Raw genomic sequence first — 19,301 nt, 5'->3', positions numbered from 1 at the left:
GGCAGGTATATGTGCCTGCGGACTGATGGGCGTGCAGTCATGATGTTCAAGACCTGGTGTAGGCAGCGTGACTGGGTGGCCTGTGACACCCCACCCACTATGGCACTTGTCCGCTGAAATGATCCAGTGGCTAAGAAGTGCAGTACATTGAGGACCTTCTCCAGGGGGCTGAGTGCTTGGGAGCACAGGGTGGGTGATGTGAGGTCATCCTCCCACTCACTCACCAGGTCCAGTATGATGTGTGGTGGAAACCTGTACCTCCCATACACCTGGTCATCAGGCATCCCGAAAAGGCTGGTTCTGGGTGTGAATATTCTGGCCCTGACTATCCTTCTCCTCCTCCTTTGGTAGCCCACTGCCACTGCTGCTAGGAACGGTATGTTCATCCTGGCGTCTGAGCTTGTTATTGTTAAAGTCCGCAATTTATGCTTAGCGCGTGTTCTAGGCGAGCGTGTGACCCGCGCAGCCCTGGAATCCTGTTCCCAGTCCGATAGCGTGTGGAAATTCACACGCACCACGGGATACAGCGTGTGACCCGCGCAGCCCTGGAATCCTGTTCCCAGTCCAATAGCGTGTGGTAATTCACACGCACCACGGGATACAGCGTGTGACCCGCGCAGCCCTGGAATCCTGTTCCCAGTCCAATAGCGTGTGGAAATTCACACGCACCACGGGATACAGCGTGTGACCCGCGCAGCGCTGGAATCCTGTTCCCAGTCCAATAGCGTGTGGTAATTCACACGCACCACGGGATACAGCGTGCGACCCGCGCAGCCCTGGAATCCTGTTCCCAGTCCAATAGCGTGTGGAAATTCACACGCACCACGGGATACAGCGTGTGACCCGCGCAGCCCTGGAATCCTATTCCCAGTCCAATAGCGTGTGGAAATTCACACGCACCACGGGATACAGCGTGTGACCCGCGCAGCCCTGGAATCCTGTTCCCAGTCCAATAGCGTGTGGAAATTCACACGCACCACGGGATACAGCGTGTGACCCGCGCAGCCCTGGAATCCTGTTCCCAGTCCAATAGCGTGTGGAAATTCACACGCACCACGGGATACAGGTTCGCTGACGTACTTGCGTGTGTAAGTGGCCGCGCACCCATTAAATACACGTACATAGGCCAATCGCGTGTACGCGCACTTTTGTCCAATTACACGCGATGACACTCTGACGTGCAGTATCTCCACGTGTGCCCCGTCATCACGTCCTGAGTGGGGAACACCCGTGCGGGTCACGTCACAGACGCGCTTACGCGCTGAGGGACTCTGGTCCAATAGAATCGCGTATGCGTGCTGACGCGCTTACGCGCTAAGGGCCTTTCCTCGGATTTCACGCTGACGTGCAGGATTTTCACGTGCCAAATCACTCCGTATCAAGCTGGCCACGCGAAAACACACGGAAGCCCACGCTCCTGCCCAGAAGGCCGAGTTACTGCCCCCCAGTGCCCCGAGCAGCCTCCCACGTGCCATCTGCTGCTGCCTGCCTGCCTGCCTGCCTGCTGCCACCGTGCCCTGCCATTTGGTGCCTGCACATCAGCCATCTGCAGGGGTCCAGTTGCTGTGTCCACCCCTGCTGGAACTGAAGACTCCCGACTGGTATTACATCGCTCCACAGCCCAGCCCCAGGACCCAGTTGCCCACCCACACCTGCCTCTGGGGTTGCCATGTCGGGCACTTCCACATCTGGCACCAGTGGCAACCCCAGGCCAGAGGGGCAGAGGGGCACCAGCTTCACTGTCACCGAAGTTGGTGTCCTGGTGGAGCATGTCCTGGGGCAGTATGATGCCCTCTTTGGATCGTCCCGCGCCAGCAAGGAAGGACGGCAGAGGATCTGGGCCGACTGTGTGGTTGCCATCAACGCGGAGGGTGTGGCAACCCGCGACGTCCTGAAGATCAAGAAGCGCTGGGAGGACTTGAGGTCCAGGACCCTTGTGAAGGCCCGGCGCCTCGTGGAGGGGGGCCGGGGCCGCATGAGTACCATCCAGATGAGGGTCCTGGAACGCGTACGCCCAGCGCTCCACGCCCAGATCCTTGAGAGGGAGGCCCGTCTGGAGTTGAGCGGTAAGTGTCCATGCATTACTGTGTGAGACAGGGCATGTTGCGGTGTGCTGGTTCTATGATACTTGCCTGTATGTGTGCCATAGCCCATGTATGCATGTATGTGTGCAGGGACATCATGGTAATGCATGTGCGACTAGTGATGTGTGATGCACATGGTTGTTGCATGTGTTGAAATGCCGCATGGGGAGCCCTAATCAGATTATGAACATGAGAGCATGCCAGTCTCTGTACCTGAACATGGGTGGGGGTGAGGGATGGGTGCTGATGCCAGGTACACATATGGTAGCCATGTCTGTGTGCCTGACCTGCGTGTCTGTGACTTGTGCATGCCATGGATGCATGACACATGTGTGTGACAATGCAGAGATTCAGTAAAGCAGCAAAATTACCCTTGTATCCGCTGTGTTTGGTGTGTTTGGGGCCAGATGGATGTGACTGAGGTGAAGTGTGTGCATGTGATGGGCATGAGGCATGATGCATGTGAGTTACATATCATTGAATGTTTCAAGAGTCCATTGGACATGCATGGAAATGTCCATGGCATGCACCATGCCTGTTACTGTGTGTGTTTTGCCTGGACTGGCCCATGTGTTGTGGAGGGACATGATGGAAGTGTACTTTGACAGTGGTGCTCATCTGCTATTGCTTCCTGTCTAGGGGACCATTGTACAGTGCCCTGATGCTTGTGTTCTTTGTCTCCCTCTACGCAGCGGCTAGTGAAGAAGAGGGCGGAGACGGCGCTGTGGAGCAAGGCGGCGGGGATGCCCCCATGGCTGCAGCGGAAGGGGTGGGTGAGCCCCCACAGGGGCCTGCTACGGTGGGAGACGGTGAGGAGCCATCCAGGTTGGTGGTTTGCACAGAGGAGGAGGAGGCCGCCACTGGGGCACACATGGGGCCTGGTGGGGGCATCCCTGCTGGTGCAAGTGGTGCAGTCCAGGCCCAGGGGCAGGAGGCAGCACAGGTCACCGTGGAGGGGCCTGTGCATGTCGCTGTCCCTGACCCTGTGAGTGCACCACCATGCACCAGCAGGGATGCCCCGTCCCAGGCCTGTCCGCAGGTAGAGGGGATGTCCATGTCACCTGACTCCCCTCCACCTGCGGACGTGGGAACCCCTGGCCGTGCGGAGAAGGACCTGATTGGGGTCGCGTTGCGCACGGCTGTGATTCGTGATGCCGTGCGTGCTTCCCGGGAGGAGCACGCACGTCATCACGAAGTGCACCGTGCCGACGTGGCCCAATTGGGATCGGCCATGTTCGGGGGTTTCCTGCATGTGTTGGCCAATGTGGCGGCCCTCTCCTCCTCTGTGCAGGCTATCCACCAGTCGTTCTCCTTGCCGTCTTCCAGCCCAGATGCCACCAGGGCCCCCTGTGGACCTGCCCCGACCAATGCAGCCAGCTCGGTGGGGATCCCATCCCTGCCACAGTCGGGAGTCAGAGATCCAGCAGGGGTGGACACCAGAGCAACTGGACCCCAGCAGATGGAGGATGTGACGGCATCATCGGGCAGGGCACGTGCACGACGGCGTCGGTGGTTTCCATCAGCCTGGATGCCGTCATGCTGGCACAGGCAGTTGCGTCGGAGGCAGCAGCAGGCTCAACGTGGGAGGCATCATGGCTCGGGGCCATCAACATCAGGGGTGCAGGCATCGGCCGGAGGGCAGGAGAACCCTGGAATGGGAGTGGCTTCCGTGTGGGAGAGGTTGTGCCAGCGGATAGGTGCGGAGCGGCAGCGGGCAGAGGAGGAACGGCTCACGATGGTCAGGGCGGAGGACTCCATGCGGAGGGCGCTGAGGCGGGCTGAGTGCCTCGAGGGTCTTCGCAGGGAGTTTGAGCTTGACACTGCGTTATCCCTGCGGGACCTCGGGGCCAGGGAACATGCCCGCCTCCAAGCCATTGACCAGGAGTTCGAGGATGCCCTGGCCCATGACAACAACCAGTGAGCCGTCCGAATAGCCCGCTGCCTTTGTATATAGTTGTATAGTTAGGGTTAGGTTTCCTTTGTTTTTTTGAATTTTTTTTTGGTTGCGATTGGACAATGCACCACTTTTTTGTATATAGTTCCCTTTTTAGTTAGTAGTCAGTTAGGTTTAATTTGGTAGAGCTCATGGACCCAGGATGATCTTCTTGATTGGCTTATTTTAATTTTTCATAATTTTTTCTTGGACATTCATCTTGTTTTGTTTGATTTGCTTTGTGTTTTTTCTTATTTGCTGTTCAATACATATTATTTTTTTAATCTTCAATGTGTCGTATCATCTCATTGCTTTCAGGCATGTCATGTTGGGTGTTTTGTCATTCACTTGCAGCCATTGTGTGTGACAGACATGTGTTAAATTGCCTTATTTACATTGGGGGTGTAACATGTAATTGCCTTTGATATGTGGGTGGGTGTGATAGTTGGTTGGGCCTTTTGGCAGGGGAGGATGGGCATTACGGACATGATTGGGGAATGTTGGGACCCAGGTGCAGGGGGGCATGGATTGGACATGGGTGGGGGCCTGCTGGCAGGTGCCCCACAGTGCTGGGGGGTGGGGGTGGTGGAAGACATGAGTTGGACATGGGTGGGGGCCTGCTGGCAGGTGCCCCACAGTGCTGGGGGGTGGGGGTGGTGGGAGACATGAGTGGGGCACTGGTGGAGGGTGACCCTGCACTGCTGGGGTGTGGGGGTGGTGGGTGACATGAGTGGGGGCCTGGTGGAGGGTGACCCTGGTGGCTGGGGGGTGGGGGTGGTGGTAGACATGAGTGGGGGCCTGGTGGAGGGTGACCCTGCACTGCTGGGGTGTGGGGGTGGTGGGAGACATGAGTGGGGCCCTGGTGGAGGGTGACCCTGCACTGCTGGGGTGTGGGGGTGGTGGGTGACATGAGTGGGGGCCTGGTGGAGGGTGCCCCTGGTGGCTGGGGTTTGGGGGTGGTGGGAGACATGAGTTGGACATGGGTGGGGGCCTGCTGGCAGGTGCCCCACAGTGCTGGGGGGTGGGGGTGGTGGGAGACATGAGTGGGGCCCTGGTGGAGGGTGACCCTGGTGGCTGGGGGGTGGGGGTGGTGGGAGACATGAGTTGGACATGGGTGGGGGCCTACTGGCAGGTGCCCCACAGTGCTGGGGGGTGGGGGTGGTGGGAGACATGAGTTGGACATGGGTGGGGGCCTGCTGGCAGGTGCCCCACAGTGCTGGGGGGTGGGGGTGGTGGGAGACATGAGTGGGGCCCTGGTGGAGGGTGACCCTGGTGGCTGGGGGGTGGGGGTGGTGGGAGACATGAGTTGGACATGGGTGGGGGCCTACTGGCAGGTGCCCCACAGTGCTGGGGGGTGGGGGTGGTGGGGGACATGAGTTGGACATGGGTGGGGGACTGCTGGCAGGTGCCCCACAGTGCTGGGGGGTGGGGGTGCAAGGGGACATGTGTTGTTGTTCATTAGTTCAAGGAGACATGTGCCTTTGCTGGGGGGCATGCCCATGTTGAGTGGGCTGCCTGCGGGACATGACCAGGGATGCAGGGTAGTCCCCTGTGGTGTGGGCTGCCTGCAGGGGCCGTGGAGGGTGTACAGGGTACACCTGGGAGGAGCCACACTGTCAAATCACATGTGGAACTTCCCGCGCACCCCTGAAATACACGCGCCCAGGCTATTCGCGTGTGGAACTTCCCGCGAACCCCTGAAATACACGCGCCCAGGCTATTCGCGTGTGGAACTTCCCGCGAACCCCTGAAATACACGCGCCCAGGCTATTCGCGTGTGGAACTTCCCGCGCACCCCTGAAATACACGCGCCCAGGCTATTCGCGTGTGGAACTTCCCGCGCACCCCTGAAATACACGCGCCCAGGCTATTCGCGTGTGGAACTTCCCGCGCACCCCTGAAATACACGCGCCCAGGCTATTCGCGTGTGGAACTTCCCGCGAACCCCTGAAATACACGCGCCCAGGCTATTCGCGTGTGGAACTTCCCGCGCACCCCTCAAATTCACGCACCCAGGCTATTCGCGTGTGGAACTTCCCGCGAACCCCTGTAATACACGCGCCCAGGCTATTCGCGTGTGGAACTTCCCGCGCACCCCTGAAATACACGCGCCCAGGCTATTCGCGTGTGGAACTTCCCGCGCACCCCTGAAATACACGCGCCCAGGCTATTCGCGTGTGGAACTTCCCGCGAACCCCTGTAATACACGTAGCCCGCTCCCCCAGGCCCGATCGCGTGAGGAACTTCCCACGCACCCCTCAAATTCACGCGCCCAGGCTATTCGCGTGTGAAACTTCACGCGAACCCCTGAAATATACGTAGCACGCTCCCCCAGGCCCGATCGCGTGAGGAACTTCACGCGAACCCCTGTAATACACGTAGCCCGCTCCCCCAGGCCCGATCGCGTGTGGAACTTCACGCGAACCCCTGAAATACACGTAGCCCGCTCCCCCAGGCCCGATCGCGTGTGGAACTTCACGCGAACCCCTGTAATACACGTAGCCCGCTCCCCCAGGCCCGATCGCGTGAGGAACTTCACGCGAACCCCTGTAATACACGTAGCCCGCTCCCCCAGGCCCGATCGCGTGAGGAACTTCACGCGAACCCCTGTTATACACGTAGCCCGCTCCCCCAGGCCCGATCGCGTGAGGAACTTCACGCGAACCCCTGTAATACACGTAGCCCGCTCCCCCAGGCCCGATCGCGTGAGGAACTTCACGCGAACCCCTGTAATACACGTAGCCCGCTCCCCCAGGCCCGATCGCGTGAATAACTTCACGCGAACCCCTGTGATGCACGTACCCTGCAAATCGCGTGTGACACTTCCCGCGCACCCCGGTATACATGCACACGTATTTTTTGTCAGCGGGTGTCCGTGTTTGTGGGTACCCCTTTGCACGTCATTTTTCCTGGAGGGCCACAGTATGGGACATTCATCATGGCAGTATATAGGTGCTATTTGTTGGCGCACCTTTTGGCGCACATTTCTTACAGCCGCAGAGACGCTACCGCCTCCTTTCTTGTGGCGGTCGTGTTTGTGCCTGTGCGCTGGTTTGAGCGTGCGCTTTTTTGCCCTATTCTATTCCATGAATACGTGTTGTAGGCGAGCGTGTGGGCGTTCCGCGCACTTGTGCCCTGTACTTCCCCCGTGACGCCCACGTTTTGGCAAGTTGTTCCCCATTCCGAGTGTTACGCCCGTGTTCCGCCTACTTTTATTGCGTGCGCCGCGCTATGTGCGAATTTCGCTGTGGCCTGTGCGATTTTCGCTGTGACCTGGCGCACGCTGTTAGATGGCCTGTGCGCCAACGTGCGCCAACGTACGCCGCGCACTTTTTTTTCGCACATCCGCTGGTTTCCTCGCGCACGGCCTTCCATGAATCGACGTGCGCTGCTTTTCGTGCGATTTTCGCACGTTCACTGCGATTTTCGCTATTCCACTGCGATTCGCACGTTTTTGCCCACTTGCGCCGCGCTAATTATTCCATGAATCGGCCTCTATGTTTCTTTCAAGTCCACTCATCATGGTCTTCGGCCAAGACCAGTGGCCACAGCCTACGGCCTTCGGCCATGGCTGCTGTACACGTTGCAACAAAATGTTTCTTTGGGGCCGACTGACCAGGCCCACCGGCACAAAGCCCCTGCCTAGTAGATATGATCACAACAGATTTCGGCCATGCATTTTCCGTTCCCATGATAATTACTGCAATAACACACGAAAATTAAACAGTCCTCAAAGGTGCTCCTCGTGTCCTCCAACCCACTTCATTTGATGTGTACCTCCCTGGCCCCCTTCTCTTACTTCCTTTCTCTCTTTGCTTCTTGTGACACATTTTTGTTCCTGAGCGTGTTTTGAGAGATTCCCCCGGTATTCCCCTGATAAAGTGAAAACATCCAGGCTGTAACTGGCTCCTTAGACCACCTCCAACCCCCCAACTTCACATGATGTCATTTCCTCCCTCCCCACCTCTAGCCTGCTGCGATTTCAACCTTTTTCCTCCTCCAAATAGCTGTGTTTGCACTTTTCATTTTCGCATTTCTCCGATATTATGGAGGCAATCGCTTGCATCGAGTAAAAGGAAAATTATGGCTTTTCATTTCGGAAAAGCGTCTCTCTTGCAAAGCACACTGGGTAATATCACTATATTTTTGGGAGAAGGGGGCACCAAATATTTCTTATTTGGTCCAATTCCCTCCACCAGTTTTTGCGCTTCGCTTGATAGAATTTTGACTTTTTCTCTATGGGAAAATAAATGAGAGTAGGTTGAAAACCACATTATTTCACTTTCTTAATAACTTTCCCATAATGTCCAGTCTGGGGGGGCTGTGTCACATTTTTGTTTGGCTACTATCAGCCAAATCCATCATGCAAGTCAAAAGTTATTAGCAATAACATTTTTGGATTTCATGTCACTCCCCATGTCATCAATGATATTTGTTATGTCATCTTTGATGTCCTGGGTGTTAGTCTTAGCAGTGTACGGTGGTGGCGCGAGTTAGGGTTGCTAAGCTTACCATAACTGCCGAATTTCTGGGGTTTTTTGATTTTACTTGTAACCATACTGTCTTTTTAACAACTTTTTTTACTGAATTTCATAGGTTTTTATTAGTGCAACTTAACCCTAATGTCCCTTTAACAAAGTTTTTTCATTGAATTTCATAGGTTTTTATTAGTCCAACTTAACCCTAACATCCCTTTAACAATGTTTTTTCAGTGAATTTCATCAATTTTTATTAGTGCAACTTAACCATAACGTGCGCTTAACAAAGTATTTCATTGAATTTCATAGGTTTTATTGGTGCAACTTAACCATAACGTCCCTTTAACAAAGTTTTTTCATTGAATTTCATAAGTTTTTATTAGTCCAACTTAACCATAACGTGCCTTTAACAATGTTTTTTCAGTGAATTTCATGGGTTTTTACCAGTGCATGCTTTTTTCCTACAACTTACTAATATCATACTTACCAAATATAACAATATTTGTGTCCAATTTACAAAGTTTCACCTTAAAGGTTTGTCATTTCCCACCTTCTAGAATCATTTTTAACACTTCTGCACTTTTTGCAACTATTTCAACTAGTTTTGCATCCGTAGACGTCTACGAACATCTGACTTCATTGTGGACCTTCCGGACAGTGCCACATGACCATATGCTGGAACGCGGCATGATGACGTGTCCTAGAACCTGTCCTCACTTCACAATAAGATCTGTCCTTCGCGGACAGTTTGGAACTGCATTTTCTACTGATGTAGGAACTTTCAACTTCAAAATTTCGCTTGCAAACCCCTGACACCTTTTCGTACTCATTCTCCATTACCAATCAAGTACACAGTACATACTTGGAAGAATTTTATCAAAACTGCTACTTATCTTTAAAATGGCATCAGTTATTGCCATCCCTCCTCCCCAAGAGCCACCACCACCACCACCAGCTGGAGGACCTTCACAACAAAAAAAGCGCAGTACTTTCAAAGACAATGAAGAGGACCAAGAAGATGAGCTGGAGGAAGTGCCTACTTCTAGCACCTAGATCGAATGGGTGTGCAAGCTCTTTGTTACTGTTGGGAGTGTACCAAAGGCTAAAGCTACAAAAGTGAAATGCAATTTTGTACTCAGTCGCAGACTACCTGGACAGTACTCCTACGAGACCACCTCCATGCGCCACCACACCAAATCCAATGACTGCAACACTCTCAGAAAGGTTGTTCTTTTCTCAGCAAGTAGTAAGCTGTCTTCCTCCACCTCATCTTCCTCAACAAAGTACTCTACTGTAACCACACAGCCTGATGTCTACGGGCATTGGTGCGTTATAAATACATAAATAAATAAGGAGGGCTACGGAACATGAAATGGGGGATAAAGACCATTAGCACCCCTGGTTCCCAAAGCGGGAACCCAGGGTGCTAAAACATATATTTTTCTTCCTACAGCGAGACGCCTGCGGCAAGAAAGAAAGATTATTCTTCGTACAGCGGAAGACAGCCAAAATGGAAAGAGAAGGCAGGGCTCCGTACACAGCCCCTCTTCCCTTGCCATGGCAGCCGTCAAAGCCCTATGAACATATTACCACAAGCACTTTTTTCCCCTTTCAAACCTATCCTACCTTCGAATAACTTTACCACATAGCCGGTTCCAGGTATTCATAGCCCCTTTAACACCACTTTTCTTCCCTAGTGGTCATGGCCAGTAGCCACATTGTCTGTGTCATAACCTTATGCCATGACCCAGACAATCTGGCTGCTGCCCACAGCCGCAAGCTATACCTCAGTCACTAAAGGTATATGACTATTTCTTGTACCTACATTATTACACTAGTCAAAAAATAAAACACAGGCACATTTGCAAAACCATGCTTTAATGTCCTTGCCAATGTTCCTCACAAGTTTGCGCGAAATTCGCCCATGTTTTATTTTTTTAAAAGTGTCAAAATGTATGTACATACAATAGTCATATAACTTAGCCCCCACTTGACAAAATCCATTCAGTCTTTACACAAACATTGAAGGTTGGGTCTATAATCTTTCTCAAAAGGTTTGTCGACATTCGTCAAATAGCAACAAAGTTATAAGCCATCTAAAAATGTTGAGACACCCCTCTAATTGTGCCCCCTCTTGAGAAAATCCCACCAAAATTTAGAAAACCATTTATATCTAGATCGAAAATCATTTTGCCAAATGTTGTGCAGATTCGTCAAATGACACCACATTTATATGCCTTTACAATATTTTGGGACCCCCTTCTAATTTTGCCCCCTCTTAACAGAATCCCACAAAACTTTGCAAAAGCATTCAGGATTAGTCCTAGAATAAAATTGCAAAATGACATGCAGTTTCACTGAGTGGCGCAAAAGTTATAAGCCATCCAAAAACTGCTTTTCCACAACCCTGTAATGCAGAAATAGGTACAGATGCCCTAAGACATCTGAAGTGTCCGCGAACACCACAGGACTGCCCCAGGACATCCGGAGTCTTCACAGACTTTCGGGGGGATGAAACAACCAGTTTTTTGGCTTCTTATGGACATATCCAATCCAATCCTCATCCCCCCACATGCCCAGAGATTGTTTGTTGAGTTTGACAAGTGCAATGCTGCTTTTTTTATGTTTTCGCCGCGCTGTCCGTGGACTCCAAAAAAAGTCTGTGAATCCAAGATGGCAGGCGTTTCAGGAAAACCGACGCATTTCACGTTTTCTCACCACCCAATCAGCAGCCGCGTCCCGATGTCTGAAAATTGTTCTGCCCAATCAGAAGCCAGTCTGCAGACAGTACATCCAATTATCGGCCAGTCCGTGGACTGAACAGGGAAGTGAATCCGCGGACCGGACATAGATATCACTAATTTTTTTGCCTTACATTTTGGTTGTTTAAAAAAAAAACTACTGGACAGATTTACACCAAATTAACTAAAGTAAGCTTTCGGGACCAAGCCACCGCTCCTGTCACAAATTTGGTGACAATTCATCCAGCGGTTTGGGCTGTAGACGTGAGCAACGTTTTTTCCCATTATGTCTATGGGAAAAAAAGAAATTATGGGACCCCCCTATAACTTTGTCCCCCCCCCCGGACCAAACCTTGCAAAACAATTCAGAGTGGGCCATATACTTTTTTTGCAACGTTTGGTGAGGATCCGTACAGGGGGAGCAAATTTATAAGCCACCCAAAAAGTGCTCTTCCTATGAGATGAGCAACTTAACCATAACTACATGGCCACTTCCGCAGCCCATGTAATATGTAGCGCCAAGTTCAATCCACATAACTCAACTGCTGTGGTAATATGAAACATGAAAGAAATGTGAACTTGATGTTAACATGTATTGTTTTCATCAACAACCCACAGTATAGCACCGCACATTCGGCTACTTTCTGAGTAAGCCTTCACACCAGTTATTGTGCAAATATATACCTCCGCATAGCATGGCAGAAAATGAAACGACAGCCCCATTACAGCCCACCCTCTGTGCTGGAGAGGATACGAAATATAATTTCCAACATTTCGCAAGTTAGTTGTGGAGATATGCATTGAAACGGGGACTGCCTACAGTGGAGCTGCTTAGCAGATGGAATATAAAGCGTGCATGAAACAGTGGGCTCCCGAAAACATATTTTTCAGGCTAAATTGTCATTGCCCAAGTGATTTCATCATTAAAAAAAAAGGTATGGCTATGATCATATTTTATATTATGTAAATATAAAGAGATCCGCGGTGAGCACTGCAACGAGCAAGCGGCGTGCAGCGCCTTATCTCAGTACAGTGTGTAATCTATGGGAAAGTGAAGATGGAAAAGAAATTGGATTGGAAACTTATCTCTATAGGGTCCTTGGTTTGGCCTTTGCGTCCAGATTGCATCGGTGCATTTTATTATTCTAGACTGCATGCTAGAACAACATGACACATGTTAAAGAGGCTGAGAGCAAATATGTATACTAGGCCTGCGTGGCGAGTGGGCGTCGTGGAAGTGGTTAACAGAGCGGAGAGCAGAGTCAAGGCACGACTGTCTGATGGCGGTTATGGTACGGCTACTGCAAAGTGGGGGCTCTGTACCTGGCCGCGCTGCTCCATAGGACGCAAATCACTTAAGACAAAGCGATTAGCACCAATTTGGGGTATTACAGAGAAAGGGTTCATCGGCGTAAGATCATACTAATTCGCAGTCATAGCATTGGAAATTGATGCTTGAAGACGCTGTTAGCTTTACAGTATAAACAACTGGTGTGCAGAAAGTATAAAATAACATTAAGCCAATCTACCATTCATAGAGTGTTGCATTTTAATATTCCGTTCGTCAACGCGAGCTCATAACAAATGACATTAAGCGCAAATGCTTTTAATCACATTTTTATTAGAGCCTTGTGCAGATGGCAAGCAGTCAGCATGTGTCCCATTAAAACAAAAATACAGTTACATAGAAACTAAGCAGCGCGGCCAGATACACACGCGTCTAGTGTTCTTTATTTGCTATTTAGTAGCCTAGATATGCAATGTGTTAGAAAAGTATATTTACATATCCACCTGCAAGAAACGTCACTTTCGACCGAAAAAAAAGAATGATCATTGTTGTCTATGCATTTAAAAGTCTGGCTTTGTGAAAATGTTGACAGAAAACAGATCTAGAAATTCATAAAACATGTGCATGTAGGAGTGGGACTCGAGTGGCACAGCTCATCTTCTGTTGCACCGCGAATCAGCTGCATGCAGGTCCTCTTTTTAGTTCTGGCTCATAGGTGTCACTTATAAGCCAAAGCTATTATGTTGGAGTATGGCTAGGAGGGAGATGACATGTGAGAAAGGATACACAGATTGTGGGTGTTATTTGCTTATTTACACACCTACGGACTGCCCACAGCCATGCCAACCTCTATGGACATTCGCCCCCACTACCTTCCCCTCTCTGCCCAAGACACACCCAACTTCGCCTTGCCCTTCACTCATTTCATCGTTCCATAATGTTTGGTAGCTAGTTGGCTAAAGGAAGTGGTGACTGAGGATGGATTGTGTTTTGAAAGATAGCCACAGCTGAGCTTCCCGTTTGTGAAATGACACTATTTTCATCCGGAAGTAGTTCCATTTACAGCAATAACAGTTATTCTGTGATTATTGGCAGATTTTCCGTTCTGCCTCGATTTTTGGTGCCAACTAAACTTCTGCAGTAGCCTTACAAAGATCCTACAGCTTCCACTACACACTGTTAGCTCTGCCACCTTTTAGTTGGAACTATTAATGTTTACCTCGTGAATAGCTTCCATGGGCTTCACGCGCACAGCACTGGATTGTAAAGTGGTTGGGAAATGGACCTACAAATGATGAACAAAGACGATGGCGTGCACCGAGCCAAGTACCGGCAAAGTACCGCTTGACTGATGTGTGCTTCTGTCTCCACGTGGTTATTGAATTTGTTCTAGCTATCCGAACTCCATTGGAAGTGATTTGGCTACTGCTTATTCAATATTTGTCATCAAACCAGTAAGCCATGCCCATTTGGGTGGAAACCTACCAATTTGGCTGGCTCACGCACCAGCGCACGCGCACTGAGCAAAGTACCGGGGAAGTATCGCTTGACTGCTGCGTCTTTCTGTCTCCACGTGGTTATTGGATTTGTTCTAGTTGTACGGTACATATTGTGGCTGATATTGGAAAGACTCTTGGAGATTCTATACATGATACTATAATATTGTTTGTATTTTTCTTTAGAACTGCTTTCGAAGTGATTTGGCTACTGTTTATTCAATATTTGTCATCAAATCAGTGCGCCACGCCCATTTGGGCGGAAACCTACAAATTTGGCCGGCACGCGCGCCAGCACATGCGCACCCAGCCAAGTAATGGCGAAGTACCGCTTGACCGATTTTCCCGCGTTGCTCCGGCATCGTGGCCAATCGGTCTTCTCTGTCCCCCTTATCATTGTTTTCTTGTCAGCAGTAGTTTCACCCTTTACACTTTCCAGTGATGTGTTGTGTTTTTGTTCGTTGGTTCAATCCTGACCATTTTTATTTCAGAGAAAAAAAAATACAGTGTGCACTGCTTTCCCTGAAATCCGGTATGCTGGATTCGAGTTCCCTTTCATTTCATAAAAATAAACATAAGGACGAAAGCATCTTAACAGCCCACAACAGAAAACAGGAAATGGACTGTGTTTCTCCACCCCTTCTAACCGGAGGTCTCAAACGCTGTGTAAGCTTCCAGCGAAAGTCATCGGAAACACAGACATTCGTACCATTTGTCAATATTACAATAACACCGACAACAAGGTATTTGAATCAAGGGCAGTGAGAATGCCCATTTCTACTTTTACACCAAGTCTTGTTGAAACGCATGCTGCTGAATGTATAGCTCTGTCACCAATACTTGACTCTGTGAAGGTAGTTGATACTGTTAATCCTAATGATTCGTTATTTGTGGATGTGGCCACAATGCCTCGCACAGATTTGAATACTGTCAATAGATCACTCACTGATAGTTTATTATTGGGTATCGTTTTTACGGCACCAATAGATACGACGACTAATCAACATTCTGAACAAATTTCTCATCAGGCTGTAATTGATCTTGGAAATAACAGCTCTTGTCAGTTCTCTCACACTGTAAAACAAAATGTATCTGGTTCTCCCTATTTATTTGCAGACATTAATTAGTCACTCTAATTCAGAACCGGCTGTTAATTATTCTGCTCCAACTCCACGCAATGCGCGACCTAACGTGACAGGCATTGGGAAACCCGGCAGCTCCGAAATAACAAACAGGCTGTTGGAAATAACCCTAAACTCAATGAATCTGGCCATTCAATCAATGGCCAGATTCTTTGGGATGCTTGACTCGAAACTCATATTGCAAGCCGCGCAACTTGAGCAGGTTTTGCAGTGGCAGTATGACATCATGAACACAAATAGTTTTAAAACGGGTCAGTTCAGAATGTATGTAAAACTAATGTTATTGTGATGTCTTCAAGTACTCAAACTGATTTTTGTCCAAACCTCCTGACACCCTTAATTACTTCAAGATCAATGCCAGAGTCAGAATGTTTCTCACTCCTACATATTACTGATATTGTTCATGAGAAGCAGCCAAAAAGCACACTATCAACTCATGATAGCCAGTACGCTTAGTACTAAAAACAATTGTACCTCGCAAACCAAACAATGTATTAAAACAACAACGAACTCTCACAAAGGTGCAGTATTGGTTTCTAATGCCATATCCAAAAAATATCAGTTACAGGCACAAGCTCGTAAAGACAATGTCAAAAATAACATTGCCTCAAATATTTCATCATATGGTCCACTCGATGAGTTAGTGGAAGCAGCCGTTGCGTTGACTGATAATGGATCAGGGACTGGCTTGCCTGTGTCCTTACAAGATCAAATAAAATTAAAAAAAAAACAGGATGCTCCTGTGGGACTTCGCCACAAGTATTGGAAATACATAGAAAAGAGATTAGGCATACATGACCACTCAAGCGGCACACAAATATCTTACTCATTGTGATCCTGGTGCAAAATCACAACAGCAGGATAAATCCATTGACAAAATGGAAAGGGTCCAGAACTCATCACAATCTGTTGTAAAAGATTCCTGTGAATGCCCGGGACATCCACTTCTTCAAACATTACCTATATATAACCCCACTCAAGCCAGCCTTCAGGTTGGTGCAATGCATTCGGTTCCACCAATTAAAATAGAGGAGAAAAATGTGAATAACAAAGTTGAGAGCTCTAAGTTAATTTATACATTAGCACCAGAAATGTATTGTCTAATAGAAACAGCAATTACAAAATCCACTGAACTCAAAACTGTTGTAACTCCTAGTCCTAATAATACCAGACCTAATGTAGCTCAATCAAAACAACGTTAAACGGCCGGCTTTACATTCCCTACTCATTTCATGCCGTCCACTACCTAGCGCTCAATACGACCTGAATCTCAAATCAATTTTGACTATATTTTCGGAAATTCCCAAATTAGAAGACATCAACTCCATTGATATCCAGTTAGTTGAATTTGAACACGAACATACACTCTCCTCAGTGACATTTTGGATACATTCTAGAGTTGTTCTCAACACAATATGGCTGGCAAAAAAGCAATTACATGAACTAGGATTCATAATAGATGTTAACACCACTCTTCTCACAATTCCTTCTTCCAATTCTTTGTCCTCTGCTGTCAACCATGGGCAGAATACTACTAACAATGTAGAATTAGACTCAAGAGAAACTGTTGAAAAGCCCTGCTCTTATCACAATCAAAATATGCATTAACTAGGCCAGTCTGTAAATCGAATTCCAGTCTCTCTTATTAGTTAGAATACAAGAGGGTTCCATCATCTCATAAATAATCCCACTGCTGATATAGAGAAATTTGACATAACACCAATGTCGCACCTCAAAACACTTGTGTATAGGTGTGTTATAAAAGCTATATCACATCATATCATAGTCATGCTGCAAAAGATGTGGCTTACCACACCTCAGATTTGGGATAAGCATGATTTATATTTGAATCCAGCTCAGAAAGCTAGTCATGGAAGACTAACATCTGGATTATTATTGCTGTTAAACAAAATTAATTTCTCAAAACAGAAAATTTGATTTCTCTCAATCCTTTTTGCAGATGGTAAAACTCCATGCTGGCGGTACATCATACGCCTTGATAAACATATATTGTAACCCTGTCAGAATTTCTGATGATTCCTTCATGAGAGACTTGAATCGTTTAATGGACCTAATACGTCTTGACAAAACTATACCTAATGTAATCATAGCAGGAGACTTGAATCTGCATTGTCTGGGAACATCTCAGACTACTAGTAGAATGAGATTATGGGACCACTTTGTTGAATCTCAGAGTCTTCAAATGCTAAATGGAACTTGTATGCATCACATTTCCTAGTGCACCTCCTCAGAGGTACTCTGCCTTTCCTCTCCTTCCTGCAGAAGCTCATGGTATCCCAAGCTGTGGTTCTCTCTAGCTTGGACTATTGTAACAGCCTCTTTTTAAATCTACCTGCCTCTACTCTCCGCCCTCTGCAACTAATCCAGAACAGGACTGCGAGATGTGTCCTTGGCCTCAAGCCCTGGGATCGTATCGCTCCAGCTCTGAAATCTCTCCACTAGCTCCCAGTGGATGCAAGGATTAAATTCAAAACCCTCTGCATTGTCCACAAGGCTTTCTGGGGCCTGGGTCCAAAATTCCTTTAGCTATCCCTCCACAAATACCTCCCCTCTTGAGTTCTTCGCTCCTCTACTTCCAACTCACTCAGGGTCAGTCGTTTTTCAAAGAAACGAGCTGGGGGTAGATCTCTGTCTTCGGCTGGGGCCTCCCTCTGGAAAAGCCTCCCTGCCACTCTAAAACTTGAAGCGAACCATCTCCGGTTCCAGAAGCACCTCAAGACATTCCTCTTTTCTTCTGTCTTCGCTCGCCCTCTCCCCTGCTGATCTGTTCTCTCTTGGCACCGTGCACCTGGCCACCCTTTGTCCTCTGGGCCCAGGTACCTGCTCATCCTGCCACCCTCCCGCACTGCCTCCAGGCCACCCCTTGCACTGGGGTCTGTATCTGTACCCATACATCCCCCCTTTTCTTCCTCCACTTATCAGACCTACCCTGTCTGCTGCCTTAAACCTAGCACTTGCAAATTGATGGCTGCACTACCACTGTTTGTTGCCTTTATTATTTATTTATTGTTATTTATCTGTTTCTCCTCTGCTTCGCACTCTCCACTTCTCCTCCCTTCCATGCACGTTTCCCCTCCCCCTCTCTCATGCACTTGCGCGTTCTCAATGTCAATGGGCCTAGTAAGATCACTGTTTTGTTCTCCCCTGCTCCCCTCCCTTGCCTTGTCGCGCTATGAAACACTTGTGTACGAGCGCGATAGAAATAAAATATCAATATCAATATCAATGGATGACATACCGCCACAACCTACATGGCAGAGAGGTAACACCTCAGCTATTATTTATTACATTTATGTGGATCAAGCCCTTATCACAGAAATTACTAAATTTGTATTAATATAACAGACCTGAGTGAAAAAAAGATGTTGTTACTGAGTTGGAATATAATGGAAACAGAGAATGGTCCTGGAGATAAATGTCCATCGAATCTTGTAACAGTTAATTTTGGCTGCAACAGGTTAAGATGGAATGAAACATCTCTGAAAAGATTTACCAATTTTATGCATTGGAATTACATAAAGTTAATGTGGGAGTACATCAAGAAATTATATATTATGATCTGATGCAAATGTTTCAATGTAAATCAAATGGACAGATGGTAACAAGAGCACCAATATTACATGTATTTAATAAGGATGTTCAAATAGAAAAAACAGTGTTTTTCGTTTAAAGAAACATCACGCTTTGAAACTTCCAATAGACATTAGAGGAGTTGTGTTAACACAATTGAAAACCAGAAACAAGAATTGGCTACGGAATCATAAGGCAGTCATATATCAAAATGATGGGTCTAGAATGTTGATTGTATTGGCAGGGAAAAATACAGCTCAAATTTGGGCCACTATTAATCAGTTGACATCAGGACACCAAATTGCTTTACAATCTAATAATGTAACAGAACAGGCATGGATTAACACTATTCAAACATATATTCAGCACCAGAAAACTCATGTTGCCTGAGCAGAATTCAAGCTGATGACAATTTCTTTTTAGATTTTGACAAAGAGGATATATTATATTATATTATATTATATTATATTATATTATATTATATTATATTATATTATATTATATTATATTATATTATATTATATAAATAAGGCAAGTCAATCGAGGGC

Source organism: Ambystoma mexicanum, chromosome 4q (assembly GCF_040938575.1).
Source record: "Ambystoma mexicanum isolate Mex_15411 chromosome 4q, UKY_AmexF1_1, whole genome shotgun sequence".
Lineage (NCBI taxonomy): Eukaryota > Metazoa > Chordata > Amphibia > Caudata > Ambystomatidae > Ambystoma > Ambystoma mexicanum.
Note: the sequence above shows the minus strand (reverse complement) of the source record.